This window comes from Pan troglodytes, chromosome 6 (genome assembly GCF_028858775.2).
Source record: "Pan troglodytes isolate AG18354 chromosome 6, NHGRI_mPanTro3-v2.0_pri, whole genome shotgun sequence".
NCBI classification, from domain to species: Eukaryota; Metazoa; Chordata; class Mammalia; order Primates; family Hominidae; genus Pan; species Pan troglodytes.
Window position 1 is genome coordinate 86037579 of NC_072404.2, and position 16391 is coordinate 86053969.

The following is a 16391-nucleotide window of genomic DNA, read 5'->3' on the forward strand; positions in this document are numbered from 1 at the left end:
AATCTATTTTTGTAGAATATTCAGAAATAACATTCATGTAAATGACTTCAGTTTATCTTGTTAGAAGTATCTATGAAACAAAACTTTCCCAAGTAATTTTACTTAAGTTATCCTTGGAATGATAATTAAACACAAAGACATGGTAAATTGAAAAGTAAAGAAATTAAAAGGATAACAGACAGGTGTGTCTTTGTTTGTTTCTTCCTTCCTTCTTTTCTGAATTATTTAGGAAGTGTCATAACATTTGCAACTTACTCTCAGTAGATTCAGGATGAAAAGAGAAAAAGAAAAATATGCAAGTACAAATATAGCAAAAGTTTTAGCAAATATGTATAATTATTGTACTACTGTTTCAGATTTTCCCTAGGTTTGAAAGTTTTTAAAACATAAATTTAAAATACCTGTGTTTATCTAGCTCCTGATATATATCAGGCACTTTGATATATGAAGTGAATTCAATGTTGAACAAAAAAGACCAAGTCCCTGGCCTCATAGAGCTTAAGATATTTAGGTAACAGGCATTAAACTAATACTTACATAATTTTAAAAACCAGGGTCAATAAGTGTAATAAATGAGTCTGGTGCTTGTGTAGGATTCATGTGGACTCCTGCTTCTGCTGGTACAGTCCAGCACTGGCAAATCTGTGGCAAGACGTTCAGTTCCAGAGCCTCCATGTCAAGGCCAGTCTACTGGCTTCAAGCCAAGGTAAAGAAACAGCCTCACTTGGGTCTTCTCTCCTCCTCCCATTCATTTCGCTCCTACTTATCCTCGCATTCATGGGATCTATAACCCACTTTCTATAACCTACTTCTCTATATTACCCAAATTAATTTCAAATACCACTCACAGTTTAAGTACAAAATGTTGAGAAAAAACCTCTGGGCTCTGAACAAGCAAGTTTTAGACTCTGAATCAAAAATTCTCTTGGAGTCTTACAATGAATGGAATGTGAATGCATGCAGTGCATACAATTCTAGGGTCACTTTTCTAAAAGGAAGTTTCTTGCTTTTGACTTCCTCATTCCCCTGTCTAAAGACCAGAATGAGAGTGGTTGAGAGACAATTTTCCTCTTTCAATAGCACCATGCATGATCTTATGAGGCAGAGTAATTTCTCCACCCTGGCCATGCCCCTACCTCTGGTCTATTATATAAGAAAAAAATAAAATTATCTCTTGTTTGACTTGCTCTAGTTTTAGGTCTCCTTGTTATAGCCAGCTCAGTCTATATTCTAACTAATATTCATCTTAAGTAAAAATCCAGAAATCATAATTGGCTACCTTTCTTTGTTTTGTAACTTTTCTCCTACCATAGTTTATTTCTTCATTAACCCTTGACTGAACTGAAGTAGTCACAGCCTTGGTTTCCAAACCTTTTGATTTCCTCCTCTCTTATTCATCCTTCACAGTTCCATCAGCATAATCTTTCTAAAGCCCAAATTGCATTTGCATTACGTGTTCTCCTCAAGGACATTCAAATGGCTCCTCTATTACTTAGAAAATAAAACATGAACTCTTAGCTTGGCATTCAAAGTACTGTAACTTGTGGCTTCACAAGCAATAGAGTTATGGAGTTACTATGTTATGCCCAAGTGGTTTTGTTGAGAGAGCGACACCCTCCTCCAACTACTTCACTCATTGAAATTCTAATAATCCTTGAAATTCTAATAAGGCTGCCTTGAATTCCATATATTTTATGAAAATCCTTCCTTAGTTCCTCAAATTGAATTCATAATTCTTCTTGCACTATTCAGATAAAATTTTGCTTTTACCTCTTTTGGATATTTTATTCAGTCAAATATTATAATTTCTTTAATATGTATCTATCTCTACCTCTAGAATATAAACTCCTTGAGGATATGCACTGTATATTATTTTTCTGTATCGTTTTTATTGCTATCACCCATGGAAACGTGCATATTTCTCCATACATCAGAGGTAACAAAAAATGTTTACTGAATTGAACTAACTTGAAAAAGGCTAAACTATCCAATTCTTTCCTGAACAAGAATGGTCATTTCTGTAAGCCAAGATACTACCAGAAATTGAGAGAGAGAGAATATGATTTGATACAGTCCTCCAAAATTGGGTGTTTGAGTTTATTTACTTTAAGCAAGACATGATTTCCATTTTCCAAAGGAAAAAAACCTTGAATATATTATAAGAAAACAATAAGGCTTTCTGGACATCAAAGAATTCTTACAAAATAACTTTTGAATTAGTTAACTATAAAAGAATCAGAAACATACAAATTAAGTTCTCCTTGAGATACACTGGGCTTAAAAATAAAGAAGAAACATGTTTAAGATTATATAAAGCCTACAACTTTGAGGAAAGATTTTAGAAAAAAAACACTGAAGTCTAATAATATGGCAAAAATTTAACTATAATGGCAAATTATTCAAACATTTTAACTCCCTACTAACCTTCTCCAAATGTGAACCATTGAACCATTTACTAAATGACAGATTTTTTTTTTTAGGATTATGGCTTAACTTACTGGTCTCAGTTATATATCTTCTCATTTTGCCACAAAATGCTAGTAAAAACTTTCATTTAGCAAGTGCTTACAATATGATAGGTATATTTCCAAATATTATCTTTACTCTAAACAACAACTCATGTTTCCAAAATGGCAGTTCCAGATGTCAGAGATTTTTTTGACTAGTCCATGCTGTCTCAGCATGTTTTCGCATATCTTGAAACTCCTTCTAACTTCATATATTATGGAAATCATGAAAGGAACCTCTTATCTGCCCAGAAAATCTCACCATATCTTTGGGAAAAAGAAATAATATCTACCTCATTCGTAAATGTTGTGATTAATTGGCCAATGTGTAATATTAATAATAGCAAACATCTATGGAGCATGCTTTATTATGTCAGATGTTGTATTAAGTGTTTTAAACATCTAATTTCAGTTTTCACAACTACATAAAGTATTTTGTTATCCTCACTTTACAGATGGAGAAATGGAAACTCCAAAAGATTAAGCAAGAAGCCCATAGGAACACAATTAGTAGAGGTAGGATTTGAATTTATATCTGTCTAGTTCCAAATCTTATACTATTTACTATGATTTCACATTGTTTTTGCTTCAAAAATTATAAATGATTCATAATAAAGTATACTACCATAAAAATTGTTTCATGCATTTCAAGTTTGAATAGCATATAAATTTACATTATCAAGATAATTTTTTTACTTTGGAAAACTTTTTGTTCATTTAGGTGAATAATTTTCTAACATTAATGTCATATCGAATTACGGCCAAAAAATCCCCTTTAAGTTCTTATATTAGCACTGAGAGTGGATGAAGAGAAAATCTACCAATTCCTTACTTAGTTTTATATCTCCTCTTGACAAATGGAAACCTCATCTGTAGACAGGCAATATTTGGCTACTTTATCTTGATTAATCCATGGGATAGAGTGAGGTTTGTTAAGTAAGCAATAACACACGACATGATGCATGTTACACTGTAATGAAGCCATGCTTGAGCTGTTTGGTGATACATGAACATCCTCCTCCATCGGATGCTGTCATTCTGTAATAGCAGGAGCTTTGGAATTAGCCACTGATATTTTGATGCCCTCCATTACTGAGAATGTTCATATAAAAATCAAAATAATATGAGACCACATACTATGAAAAGTTTTGCTCTCACTCTCTCATCTTTCCCATCCAAGAGGCCCATCACCATCACTACTCACTTTTAAGCTTATCCTCTGGAGATTTTCTATCCAAATGCAAACAAATACAAACATAAATTCTCATTTTCCTTCTTTCTTACATGAGTGGCAGCAGACTATCCACACTACTTTGTATTTTTTTAAAATAGACTTTTATGCCTTAGCAATCTTTACAAACCTATGACAGCTTCATAGTATTCCATTATTTAGACAAGTCTATGCTTATTTAACCAAAAGTTTCTGGTTGAGCTATGAAAATATCTGTGTAAGGAGAAAGCTTATGTGAAAGAGAATATATAATGTCTACCAAATACACTCTTTTCTATTTTCTATCCCATTTGCAGTTAGGGGCCAAGTGCCAGGTGATAAGATCTGGCCAATAATATAAAATTCAAAGGAATGCATGCCACTTTCAGTCAGAGGCAGTGAAAACTCCCTATGTGGTTTTTGGTTCTCTCTCTCACTATGCAATGAAGAAAGAGGCTGAATATTCCTGATGTTGCAGCTACAAGATGAGGGTCTTCATCAGTTCACATACGTGGGCAAACTTGCAGCAAAACTCTCTGCCACACTGCAGTGGTCACATATGGTTTTGTTAGATCACTGTAATTTGGGACTTATTTTGATATTGTATAGAATCAAACACTTCTAACTGGAGTAATCCTTGATAATATTCAAGCCAAGAAGTTCTTAAGTCTCTGTGTTGCCTGGGAATTTTAAACATATGTTCAATTTCGTTTTCTGGAGAATCGTTAGTAATGATTAGATTCTTAAAAGGAGTTCAGAGCCTAAAATTAGCTAAATTTTATCAACGTGACCTAACCCCTCATTTTACAAACAATGAAAATGAGATTGGGGTGTTGGTTTAGAAGGTGTGGCTGAGTTGCAGATCCCCTTCTTCTCAGTTCTATACCGTGCCTCATCACGGCCCAGTCTGAGGAGTCCAACTGCATTAAACTCACAGCCCTGGTGGAGCCAGCTATTGTTTTCTACTTCATAAACATACACACCCTTTTAGTAACTAGGGCCAGCATCACAACCTACTTATGTTCATACCCTTCTTCATCTCATCTGTTCAAGTACTCAAGCCAAAAATTTAGGATTTTGCTTTGATCTCTCACTTCACCCTTTCTCCCTCTGAGTAAACCTCTCCTACATATCATGAACTACCAAAAAAATCCTGCTCTTCCTGTTTCCATTCATGACCTCTTTTGGACTTGTGAAAGAAAGCAGGAATAATGATCTTTTCAAAAAGTACATAGAACCTCTTAAAGTCTTCTTATCACACTTAGAAAGAAATTTGTTCCCAGGTTGCATCACTGGTCTCATCCACCAGAAAATGCTTCCGTGGACATTTGCATGATAACATTCCTTATCATTCAGGTGTCTCCTCCAAGGTCATCTTTAAGAGCGGCCTTCTCTGATGACTTGGCCTGAAATACTCCTTCCCTCTACCACTTTCAACCCATTTACTCTATTTTCTTAACAGAAGGTAAAATAATTTTTAAATTTTGTTATTCATTTCTAAGGGTCCATATTCCACTTATAGCATAGATTCTGTAAGACTAAGATGGTGTCTCTTGCTCAATGCCAAATCGCAGTACCTAGAACACTAGCTGGTGCTTATGAGTGCTTAATACTTATTAAATCAGTCAACAAATGTTAATTTTCTAATCGTTAACCAAGGTGTTGCCTTGCTCAGAATTTCTTTCATTTTTTTCTTGTATTAGTTAAGCATTACCCATCTTTCAAGGTTTAGGACCATCATGATGGAGCTCCTCCGCCTGCCCTCCGGATATAGTCCCTCTTCTGATACCTACGATAGTTTCAGTTATAAGGTAGACCTGTACTCTTGACAGTTGAGACAGTATTACTTGTGAGAAAACACTTTGCCCTAGAATTCAGAAGACTCAGCCACATCTACTTTTGATTCTAATAGTATTGAGATATAGCCTTGGATAAGTCATATAACTTCGCTAAATCTCAGTTTTCTAACCTTGGAAATGAGAAAGACAAAAATAATAAATAATGATGATACTTCCTTTAAAGCTGCCCACTCCATCTGTGTTTTATGTAATATACTCAAGTTCAAGGGCATACTTCATGTTTATGTACACTGTAAAACATAATGCCAATGCAAAGTACTATGATTATTACTGTTGTTATGTATTGTGTGACGGTATAGTTTATCTCCCTGATTCAGTTTTCTGGGTGCTTTCTATTAGCACTAGTAATAGTGCCAATAGGAACACCTAGGAATGAACCCTTTCAGCTTTTACAGCATTTGTTCCAAGAACATTATAAGGGTGTTTTGAGGGCTGTTGTTAAGTTAAAATACCATTGCTTTTGCTATACCCACATTTTATGTAAATCAGAGAACTTTTTTCCTACCATGAGAATATTATATCATTTAGCAAAAATGGAATCCCATAGAGCCAAAAATTTAAAACCTTTCATCAATTTTCTGCTAATATCCATTGGTATCAACTAATAACTTTACTCCACTAGTTGTAGAAACTATGCTTTTCTCCCTTTAATTGGCCAATGTCTACAAAGAAATTAGCTGATTTTATTATACTTTTTTTTCACTTGACGTAATTCTGTAACAACCCTTAATTTAATCCTATCTATGTATGCTATATAAGTGTGTGTATCATGGTTACACAACAGGCTGCAAAAGAACTGCTTCAGAAACATATTGAACAAACTAAGCAATGAAAACTTGCTAATGCACTGTGAGTCACATACTGTGCAAGAGCAGTAAATTGCTTCCTTGGTGGTTTTGACAACATTGCCTCTGAACATAATTGAATGTCATTCGTTTATATGTTTGCAAATAAGGTCCCAGTGACATTACACCTGGGAGTGTGCACACTTGGTCGTCTGTTTATGATGGAGGAGCCAGACATATGGCCTGTGGACTCGGTTTGGCCCAGAGCTGTTGCAAAGTCCTCCTACCAGTTTTCAGCCAGTCAGCCCCGTCACTGTGAATCAGCTCTGTCAAAGGCAGTGCTTCGCATTAATTAAGGAGGGGAAATGCAGCTTACCCAACTGCCAGTTTGCCAGGGCCTCTCAGTCCTGAGATGGCAAAAATACTTGAAACATGCAAGAGAATGTCACATGCTATGTAAATAAAAGAAAGAAGACAAGGAGAAAGAGAAATGTTACCATTAAACTTGCAAAAGGGAGAGTCTAGAAAAGAGAAAACCTACTGCATGGAAGTGATTAAGTATGAGTTTTAATACTTACTGTGCTCTAAAGGGTTTGTGTGATATTAGGCAAGTCTCTCTTACCACATTAGCCTTAGTTTTCCTCTCTGTAAAGGAGCTGAATACATTTTTCAACATTTTTTTCTCAATCAGAAGTATTTTCATTTTTTCTAACTACAAATTCGAAAAAAATTATTAAACAAACTATGTCTATTAATTTGTTTTCCAACTACTATAAAGACATCTACAACTACCAAACCACAGTTACTGATCAGCATGATTATTAACATGTTGAGTTGGTATAATTTCAGCAACAAAGATGTCATTTAACTTTCCGCAAAGCCTTGGAATATTTAAAATATCTTAGAACTATCTGTAATGCTCCATGGATTTATAATCTTCCTGTGAAAATGCTATGTTTAGTTTTTCTTTCAAAAATAGTTAATAAATACTGAGCTAGGCACTGGCATTATTAGGTACTGAGGTAACAAAAACTGTTCTTGATGCATTTCCAAAGTGGTAGAGAAATTGGTAAAGAAAAATCAAATTCAGCAAAAATAGGAAATACAATAATAGACCTATAAATAAAATCTGGCATCACGAGAAGGCCTATCAATATCCTCATTGAAAGAAAAGAGCCACAATAACAAAACCCTATTTGTAGAGACTCACCTAAAAGGAGGAGCCATCTGGCCATACTGCTTACCAGACGTGTGCTCTATGGAATCAAAGCCCTGGAGACACTCATTCAAAAATAGGCTCCCAGACTTAATTTTGCTTGACAAACACAATATTTTCTGTCTCACTCTTAAAGATTTACAATGCATATTTGCATATTAAAGGCTCTAAGAAGTCCCAAAGGCAAAGAAACACATCTAACTTGGCTTGATATAAATTTTCTGAAATATTTGACCAAAGAATCTACTTTTGCAGAATAAAAAATAGTAGCTTAGTTTAGGACACTCTAAATATGGCTTTTGGAATAAACAAGACCATAGCAGAGCCATGTTTTATGATCACATTGTTTTGTGGACCATTGCCAGTTCCTACCTAGAAAACTTCAAGACCTACAAGACAGGTATTATCAAGCTGCACTTTGGCAGTCTACGTGAACATTTACAAAGAAAAAGCTCAATGAAATGCATTGAGTTGCTATAAAGATAGCATTAAAGTTGCTGCTCAAACATCACTCAATAGAGACACAGAATAGATTTTTTTATTTAGGTACTCATGCCAGGAATAATGTGTACCTCCTGAATAATTTGTTTGATTTCTATCATGTTAACACCATGATTTAACTGGTCATTGTTGGCAGAAAAGATCAGAGTCCATTTTATGACTCACAGTTAGAAAATGTAGAGAATTCTATATGCATGTCTTGTGTATTAATGTTACTCTTGATTTCATTGTACTTTTTCTATTTTATTTTTCCTTTGCCCTAATTTTCTTATTTTTGAAATGTATCAACACTATAAATGAATGTCATTTTAAGAATTCAAACAATTTAAAATCACTTAAAAATTCCACTTTTACCCTTCTCTACTTTGTCAAACCTCTCCTGCCTAACCGTATGCGCTATTACAAATAGTTTTGATGTTTCTTACAGTGTCTGTTTATAAAGAGAAAAATGTATTATATATATAATTTTGAATAGACTTTATTTTTTAGAGAAGTTTTAGTTTTATAGGAAAATTGAACAGAAAATACCAAGAGTTCCCTTGTAGCCCCTGCTGCCCCACATGCTCAGCCTCCCCCATTATCAACAGTCCTCACCAGAGTGATACTTTTGTTACAGTTGATAAACCTATATTGAGACATCATCATTACCCACATTTCCTACTTTATGCTGGGGTTCACTCTCGGTGATGTACATTCTGTGGGTTTGGACACATGTATAATGACATGTACCACCATTGTAATATCACAGAGTAGTTTCACCTCCACAAATATCCTTTGTGCTCTGCCTATTGATCCCTCTCTCCCCCTAACCCTGGCAACTACCAATCAATTATTTTACTGTCTCCATCTTTTGTCTTTTCCAGCATGTCTAATAGTTGTAGTCACATAGTATATATCCTTTCAGATTGGCTTCTTTTACTTAGTAATGTGCATTTAAGTTTCCTCTAGATGTTTTCATGGCTTGATGGCTTCTTTCTTTCTTTTTTAAGCACTGAATAATATTTCACTGTCCTGATGTACCAAGTTTATCCATTCACCTACTGAAGGACATCTTGGTTGTTCTATGTTTTGGCAAGTATGAATAAAGCTGCTATAAATGTTTATGTGCCAGTTTTTGTGTGGACATAAATTTTCAGTTTATTAGGGTAAACACCAAAGAGTGTGATTGCTGGAGAGTATGGTCAAAGTATGCTTAGTTTGGTAAGTGGCTGTACCATTTTGCATCCCCATGAGCAATGGATAAAATTTCTTGGTGCTCCACATTTTCCACAGCATGTTCTGGATTTTGACCACTCTAATTGGTAGGTAGTGGTATCTCATTGTTTTAACTCACATTTCCCTGGTGACATATGATGTAGAAGAGAATCTTTCTGGTAGTTTATTTCACATCTGTTATATATATATATAATGTTAATTTGTTAATGAGATCCTAGTCTATGTTTTATTTTTTAAGTTTCTTTGTCAGTCTGGGAATTATTTTATGGATGGGGTCTTGCTATGTTGTCCAGGCTGGTCTTGAACTCCTTGCCTCAAGCCATCTTCCCACCTCAGCCACCCGAGTAGCTGAGACTACAGTCATGCACCACCACACCTGGCTAATTAAGTCATCTTCTAATGAATGTATAATATCAATATAATGAGTAAAACAGTATTTAACCATTCCAATATTGATATTATACAGTTTTCTTCTATTAAAACAAGGATACGGTGGAGCCAAGATGGCCGAATAGGAGCAGCTCCGGTCTACAGCTCCCAGCGTGAGCGACACAGAAGATGGGTGATTTCTGCATTTCCATCTGAGGTACCAGGTTCATCTCACTAGGGAATGCCAGACAGTGGGTGCAGGACAGTGGGTGCAGTGCACCATGCGTGAGCTGAAGCAGGGCGAGGCATTGCCTCATTCGGGAAGCACAAGGGGTCAGGGAGTTCCCTTTCCTAGTCAAAGAAAGGGGTGACAGACGGCAACTGGAAAATCGGGTCACTCCCACCCTAATACTGCCCTTTTCCAATGGGCTTAAAAAACGGCACACCAGGAGATTATATCCCACATCTGGCTCAGAGGGTCCTACACCCACGGAGTCTCGCTGATTGCTAGCACAGCAGTCTGAGATCAAACTGCAAGGGGGCAGCAAGGCTGGGGGAGGGGCGCCCACCATTGCCCAGGCTTGATTAGGTAAACAAAGCAGCCGGGAAGCTCAAACTGAGTGGAGCCCACCACAGCTCAAGGAGGTCTGCCTGCCTTTGTAGGCTCCACCTCTGGGGGCAGGGCACAGACGAACAAAAAGAGAGCAGTAACCTCTGCAGACTTAAATGTCCTTGTCTGACAGCTTTGAAGAGAGTAGTGTTTCTCCCAGCACGCAGCTGGAGATCTGAGAACGGGCAGACTGCCTCCTCAAGTGGGTCCCTGACCCCTGAGCAGCCTAAATGGGAGGCACCCCCCAGTAGGGGCAGACTGACACCTCACACAGCCGGGTACTCCTCTGACACAAAACCTCCAGAGGAACGATCAGGCAGCAGCATTTGCGGATCACCAATGTCCGCTGTTCTACAGCCACTGCTTTTCTGCAGTCACCGCTGCTGATACCCAGGCAAACAGGGTCTGGAGTGACCTCTAGCAAACTCCAACAGACCTGCAGCTGAGGGTCCTGTCTGTTAGAAGGAAAACTAACAAACAGAAAGGACATCCACACCAAAAACCCATCTGTACATCACCATCATCAAAGACCAAAAGTAGATAAAACCACAAAGATGGGGAAAAAACAGAGCAGAAAAACTGGAAACTCTAAAAAGCGGAGCACCTCTCCTCCTCCCAAGGAAGGCAGCTCCTCACCAGCAACGGAACAAAGCTGGACGGAGAATGACTTTGACGAGTTGAGAGAAGAAGGCTTCAGATGATCAAACTACTCCAAGCTACAGGAGGAAATTCAGACCAATGGCAAAGAAGTTAAAAACTTTGAAAAAAAAATAGACAAATGGATAACTAGAATAACCAATGCAGAGAAGTCCTTAAAGGACTTGATGGAGCTAAAAGCCAAGGCTCGAGAACTACGTGAATAATGCAGAAGCCCCAGGAGCCAATGCGATCAACCGGAAGAATGGGTATCAGCGATGGAAGACGAAATGAATGAAATGAAGCGAGAAGGGAAGTTTAGAGAAATAAGAATAAAAAGAAACGCACAAAGCCTCCAAGAAATATGGGACTATGTGAAAAGACCAAATCTACATCTGATTGGTGTACCTGAAAGTGACGGGGAGAATGGAACCAAGTTGGAAAACACTCTGCAGGATATTATCCAGGAGAACTTTCCCAATCTGGCAAGGCAGGCCAACATTCAGATTCAGGAAATACAGAGAACACCACAAAGATACTCCTCGAGAAGAGCAACTCCAAGACACATAATTGTCAGATTCACCAAAGTTGAAATGAAGGAAAAAATGTTAAGGGCAGCCAGAGAGAAAGGTCAGGCTACCCACAAAGGGAAGCCCATCAGACTAACAGCGGATCTCTCGGCAGAAACTCTACAAGCCAGAAGAGAGTGGGGATCAATATTCAACATTCTTAAACAAAAGAATTTTCAACCCAGAATCTCATATCCAGCCAAACTAAGCTTCATAAGTGAAGGATAAATAAAATACTTTACAGAGAAGCAAATGCTGAGAGATTTTGTCACCACCAGGCCTGCCCTAAAAGAGCTCCTGAAGGAAGCACTAAACATGGAAAGGAACAAACAATACCAGCCACTGCAAAAACATGCCAAAATGTAAAGACCATCAAGGCTAGGAAGAAACTGCATCAACTAACGAGCAAAATAACCAGCTAACATTATAATGACAGGATCAAATTCACACATAACAATATTAACTTTAAATGTAAATGGGCTAAATGTTCCAATTAAAAGATACAGACTGGCAAATTGGATAAAGAGTCAAGACCCATCAGTGTGCTGTATTCAGGAAACCCATCTCACGTGCAGAGACACACATAGGCTCAAAATAAAAGGATGGAGGAAGATCTACCAAGCAAATGGACAACAAAAAAAGGCAGGGGTTGCAATCCTAGTCTCTGATAAAACAGACTTTAAACCAACAAAGATCAAAAGAGACAAAGAAGGCCATTACATAATGGTAAAGGGATCAATTCCACAAGAAGAGCTAACTATCCTAAATATATATGCACCCAATACAGGAGCACCCAGATTCATAAAGCAAGTCCTTAGTGACCTACAAAGAGACTTAGACTCCCACACAATAATAATGGGAGACTTTAACACCCCACTGTCAACATTAGACAGATCAATGAGACTGAAAGTCAACAAGGATACCCAGGAATTGAACTCAGCTCTGCACCAAGTGGACCTAATAAACATCTACAGAACTCTCCACCCCAAATAAAGAGGATATACATTTTTTTCAGCACCACACCACACCTATTCCAAAATTGACCACATACTTGGAAGTAAAGCACTCCTCAGCAAATGTAAAAGAACAGAAATTATAACAAACTGTCTCTCAGACCGCAGTGCAATCAAACTAGAACTCAGGATTAAGAAACTCACTCAAAACCGCTCAACTACATGGAAACTGAACAACCTGCTCCTAAGTGACTACTGGGTACATAACAAAATGAAGGCAGAAATAAAGATGTTCTTTGAAACCAACGAGAACAAAAACAAAACATACCAGAATCTCTGGGACACATTCAAAGCAGCGTGTAGAGGGAAATTTATAGCACTAAATGCCCACAAGAGAAAGCAGGAAAGATCCAAAATTGACACCCTAACATCACAATTAAAAGAACTAGAAAAGCAAGAGCAAACACATTCAAAAGCTAGCAGAAGGCAAGAAATAACTAAAATCAGAGCAGAACTGAAGGAAATAGAGACACAAAAAACCCTTCAAAAATTAATGAATCTAGGAGCTGGTTTTTTGAAAAGATCAACAAAATTGATAGACCGCTAGCAAGAGTAATGAAGAAAAGAGAGAAGAATCAAAAAGACGCAATAAAAAATGATAAAGAGGATATCACCACCAATCCCACAGAAATACAAACTATCATCAGAGAATACTGCAAACACCTCTACGCAAATAAACTAGAAAATCTAGAAGAAATGGATAAACTCCTCAACACATACGACTTCCCAAGACTAAACCAGGAAGAAGTTGAATCTCTGAATAGACCAATAACAGGCTCTGAAATTGTGGCAATAATCAATGGCTTACCAACCAAAAAAAGTCCAGGACCAGATGGATTCACAGCCGAATTCTACCAGAGGTACAAGGAGGAGCTGGTACCATTCCTTCTGAAACTATTCCAATCAATAGAAAAAGAGGGAATCCTCCCTAACTCATTTTATGAGGCCAGCATCATCCTGATACCAAAGCCTGGCAGGGACACAACCAAAAAAGAGAATTTTAGACCAATATCCTTGATGAACATTGATGCAAAAATCCTCAATAAAATACTGGCAAACCAAATCCAGCAGCACATCAAAAAGCTTATCCACCATGAACAAGTGGGCTTCATCCCTGGGATGCAAGGCTGATTCAACATATCCAAATCAATAAATGTAATCCAACATATAAACAGAACCAAAGACAAAAACCACATGATTTTCTCAATAGATGCAGAAAAGGCCTTTGACAAAATTCAACAACACTTCATGCTAAAAACTCTCAATAAATTAGGTATTGATGGGACAGATCTCAAAATAATAAGAGCTATCTATGACAAACCCACAGCCAATATCATACCGAATGGGCAAAAACTGGAAGCATTCCCTTTGAAAACTGGCACAAGACAGGGATGCCCTCTCTCACCACTCCTATTCAACATAGTGTTGGAAGTTCTGGCCAGGGCAATTAGGCAGGAGAAGGAAATAAAGCATATTCAGTTAGGAAAAGAGGAAGTCAAATTGTCCCTGTTTGCAGATGACATGATTGTATATCTAGCAGACCCCATCGTCTCAGCCCAAAATCTCCTTAAGGTGGTAAGCAACTTCAGCAAAGTCTCAGGATACAAAATCAATGTGCAAAAATCACAAGCATTCTTATACACCAATAACAGACAAACAGAGAGTCAAATCATGAGTGAACTCCCATTCACAATTGCTTCAAAAAGAATAAAATACCTAGGAATCCAGCTTACAATGGATGTGAAGGACCTCTTCAAGGAGAACTACAAACCACTGCTCAAGGAAATAAAAGAGGATACAAACAAATGGAAGAAAATTCCATGCTCACGGGTAGGAAGAATTAATATCGTGAAAATGGCCATACTGCCAAAGGTAATTTATAGATTCAATGCCATCCCCATCAAGCTACCTATGACTTTCTTCACAGAATTGGAAAAAACTACTTTAAAGTTCATATGGAATCAAAAGAGCCCGCATCACCAAGTCAATCCTAAGCCAAAAGAACAAAGCCAGAGGCATCACGCTACCTGACTTGAAACTATACTACAAGGCTACAGTAACCAAAACAGCATGGTACTGGTACCAAAACAGAGATATTGATCAATGGAACAGAACAGAGCCCTCAGAAATAATGCAGCATATCTACAACCATCTGATCTTTGAAAAACCTGACAAAAACAAGCAATGGGGAAAGGATTCCCTATTTAATAAAAGGTGCTGGGAAAACTGGCTAGCCATATGTAGAAAGCTGAAACTGGATCCTTTCCTAACACCTTATACAAAAATCAATTCAAGATGGATTAAAGACTTAAATGTTAGACCTAAAACCATAAAAACCCTAGAAGAAAACCTAGGCATTACCATTCAGGACATAGGCATGGGCAAGGACTTCATGTCTAAAACACCAAAAGCAATGGCAAGGAAAGCCAAAATTGACAAATGGGATCTAATTAAACTAAAGAGCTTCTGCACAGCAAAAGAAACTACCATCAGAGTGAACAGGCAACCTACAAAATGGGAGAAAATTTTCGCAACCTACTCATCTGACAAAGGGCTAATATCAAGAATCTACAATGAACTCAAACAAATTTACAAGAGAAAAACAAACAACCCCATCAAAAAGCGGGTGAAGGACATGAACAGACACTTCTCAAAAGAAGACATTTATGCAGCCAAAAAACACATGAAAAAATGCTCATCATCACTGGCCATCAGAGAAATGCAAATCAAAACCACAATGAGATACCATCTCACACCAGTTAGAATGGCAATCATTAAAAAGTCAGGAAACAACAGGTGCTGGAGAGGATGTGGAGAAATAGGAACACTTTTACATTGTTGGTGGGACTGTAAACTAGTTCAACCATTGTGGAAGTCAGTGTGGCGATTCCTCAGGGATCTAGAACTGGAAATACCATTTGACCCAGCCATCCCATTACTGGGTATATACCCAAAGGACTATAAATCATGCTGCTATAAAGACACATGCACACGTATGTTTATTGGGGCATTATTCACAATAGCAAAGACTTGGAACCAACCCAAATGTCCAACAATGATAGACTGGATTAAGAAAATGTGGCACATATACACCATGGAATACTATGCAGCCATAAAAAACGATGAATTCATGTCCTTTGTAGGGACATGGATGAAATTGGAAATCATCATTCTCAGTAAACTATCGCAAGAACCAAAAACCACACAATGCATATTCTCACTCATAGGTGGGAATTGAACAGTGAGATCACATGCACACAAGAAGGGGAATATCACACTCTGGGGACTGTTGTGGGGTGGGGGGAGGAGGGAGGGATAGCATTGGGAGATATACCTAATGCTAGATGACGAGTTAGTGGGTGCAGTGCACCAGCATGGCACATGTATACATATGTAACTAACCTGCACAATGTGCACATGTACCCTAAAACTTAAAGTATAATTAAAAAAAAAGAATCTTCAAACCTAATGCCTAGAACATTTTATCAACATTAAACTTCTATTTAAAGTTTATTCTTAGCTATCTATAAGAAACGTTTACAGGAAGCAGAAAAGATAAGCTCTTTCTAAGTTAAAAGAGTATATTTGCAATTTGAACTTTCAAAAATTGATAAAGCAGTACACACATTTATATTTAGAAATTGAAGCTGCAAAGCTAAGCAATTTCCTACTATGACGTGTGTTGGACAGTGTAGGGCATAGCAATGATTAGTGATTTTCAGCAGCCTTTCTTGAATAGGCATTGAAAATAGCTAAACAAAAAAAGAGAAATGAGCTGAATTCTTGGAGTGAATATTTTGGAGTGAATTATAAAACAGAGTTCTTGCAATAATGCATGTAAATTAAAAATAGGTTAGCAAAGCATGAGTAAAAATAGTCAATTTTCAAATACTTTTCACAG

General features: G+C 37.3%; 1 protein-coding gene across 50 annotated transcripts in view; it reads left to right on the top strand.

The window, feature by feature from the left end:
- The window catches only part of LOC104004648 (ras GTPase-activating protein 4), a 144711-nt gene that overhangs the window by 33771 nt on the left and 94549 nt on the right, over nt 1-16391 (top strand). For 21 of the 50 annotated variants that reach the window (XM_063814630.1, XM_063814593.1, XM_063814596.1 and 18 more), the window contains 3 exons: nt 594-706; nt 2963-3023; nt 9068-9879. The gene's annotated coding sequence lies outside the window, so the exon portion shown is untranslated. Of the gene's footprint in view, nt 1-554; nt 707-2962; nt 3024-5420; nt 9880-16391 lie in introns of all 50 variants that reach the window. The other 29 variants (XM_063814621.1, XM_063814622.1, XM_063814612.1 and 26 more) reach the window with 11 other exon arrangements.